We start from the raw sequence: 2,258 nt of genomic DNA, 5'->3' as shown, positions 1-2,258 counted from the left end.
TGCCCCGTGTGAGGGTCGAACTCACGACCTTCAGATTATGAGACTGACGCGCTGCCTACTGCGCTAACGAGGCACCTACTGGTAACTTCCGGTTATAGAGTAATGAGGCTGGTGCAGCCGACGGAGCGCATGCTCAGAGGGCTACAGTCTTATATCTCTATTTCCTACGGGATTATCCGCCAAAACGCAGCTCGGACCCGGACCCCGGACGCCCCCACCCGAAAGCGCCCTGCCTTCCTCCGGTCCACTCGCCCCGCAGTCGCCCTACTCCTGGCCGTCTGTTTCTCAATCAAGAAACACTGCTGTCTCGTTGCAGGCTGCGAACTCGGAGCTGCGTCCGGTAGGGGGACACGGTGGAGGGGGATTCCTCCGGTTGTTGTGAACCCTTATTTTTGTATGCTTATTTTTTATTTTTTAAATAATAATATATTTTATTTAATCTAACACAGGCACGTAAAATATCGTTTCAACATATAAGCAATGTAAAAATATTAAATACTTTATTTTTTTAGTCTCCAGATGGACTAGTCAACATTTCACATGCTCGGTAGCCACGCTCGGCTGTTGAAAAGCACAGGCCTAAGTATTCCCTTGACGTTTGCCTCCAGACACTCCGGTCGTAAGGGGTTGGGGTGCGGACGCAATGCCTAGTAATTTACACACACACTGGGTATGTTCCAAGTCCCCTCCCGGCGCCCCGGATCGGCACGTTGGCCCAGAACTCGCCCACCGAGGCCACTCTTCCCAGAGGCGTCCGCGGCTCTGGGCGCCAGTGACCACCTCAGCCTCTCGGGAGCCGCTCCCACTGTTCCTCTGCTTCCTTTCTGCTCCCCCCAGCCCTGTATCCAAAAACCAAACCCAAGCTCACTGCTGTGGAGTCCGACCCGACTTACAGCGACCCCTCCTTGGGTTTCCTCACTACGGAAGTAGATTGCCCAATCTTCCTTCCGAAGAGTGGCTGATGGGTTTGAACCACCAGCCTTCTGGTTAGCAGTCAAATTGCTTAGGCACTACACCATCAGACTTCCTCTAGCCCTTTATAGCCAAGTCGAAAACCAAACTCACTGCCATCCTCTCTATTTGACTCATAGCGCCGCCTGTGGGTTTCCCAGGCGGTAAATCTTTCCAGAAGTAGGTTGCCCAGTCTTCCTTCTGTGGAGTGGCCGGTGGGTTTGAACTTCCAACCTTCTGGTTAGCAGTCAAATGCCTTAGGCACTGCCTGGCCAGAGCTCGTTTAAATAGAATCATCATAAAGGGAAAGTTGATGTCACTATCATAAATGGAGGAACACAGGTCTTTTCCTCTAATACACGTAAAAATAAATACATTAGTGATCAGAATAAAAACTACCCTTCCCGATCAAATTGACAACAGCTACTCAAAAGCTTATATAGGAGGCTGAGGGCGGTGAGTTTGTGTTGACGCGGGAGGAACAATTCGGAAAAAAGTGCGGGGGGGGGGTGCACAGCTTGAAAGATCTCTGGCTGAATTTACACCTAGAAGCTCTTGAATTGGTGTATTTTCTGCTGTGTATATTTTCAACAACAACAACAACAAAATTGTTGTTGTTGTTATGTGCCGTCGAGTCAGCCCCGACTCATAGTGACCCCTCCTTGGGTTTCCGAGGCAGTATCACTACGGAAGTAGGATTGCCCAACCTTCCTTCCGAGGAGTGGCTGGTGGGTTTGAACCGCCAGCCGTCTTGGTTAGCAGGCAAGTGTCTTAGCCACTATGCTACCAGAGCTCCCATATTTTCAACAACAACAACAACAAAATAGTAATATATTATTTAATAAAATTACCCTTTCAGGTATTAAGTAAAATCAGCCAGGCTAAGGCCCACCTAATCAAAAAACTAAAACCAAACTCACTGCTGTTTGTTTATTTCACTGTATGCAATTTTACTTTAGCAAAGATTGAGGATGGCGGTTGACATAGTTTGATTCTGTTGTACACAGGGTCGCTATGAGTCGGAACCCATTTGTAGGCGGTTAACAACAACCACCACAAATTTGACCTTAAAAAAAATGTAAACAAAGACTGAACTCTAGCCAAAGACAGGCGAGCTGAAGCGCTTAGGGAGAGAGGGGACATGTAGAGAAGTCTGCAAATTTGAAAAATGTGAGAAGATGGACAGTCAGAGGAGTGGAGAGACAGGCGGAGAGGTTCTGGAGAGAGGGCGTGTCTGAAGTTAGTGTGCAATCTAGGTGGTAGGTGTGCGTATTCATTGTACAGTTCTTCCAGCTTGTCTGTTTATC

The 2,258-nt window shown here is 48.2% G+C and overlaps 1 non-coding gene across 1 annotated transcript; it reads right to left on the bottom strand.

Annotated features, from left to right (window-relative positions):
• Positions 1 to 73, bottom strand: TRNAM-CAU. Its single transcript has one exon. It is a non-coding gene; the product is annotated as a tRNA-Met (tRNA).
• Between the last annotated feature and the right edge of the window lie 2,185 nt (positions 74 to 2,258).

Source organism: Orycteropus afer, unplaced genomic scaffold, assembly GCF_000298275.1.
Source record: "Orycteropus afer afer isolate SDZICR_OR568_19922 unplaced genomic scaffold, OryAfe1.0 scaffold00106, whole genome shotgun sequence".
NCBI classification, from domain to species: domain Eukaryota; kingdom Metazoa; phylum Chordata; class Mammalia; order Tubulidentata; family Orycteropodidae; genus Orycteropus; species Orycteropus afer.
Note: the sequence above shows the minus strand (reverse complement) of the source record. Positions and strands in the feature narration are given on the sequence as shown.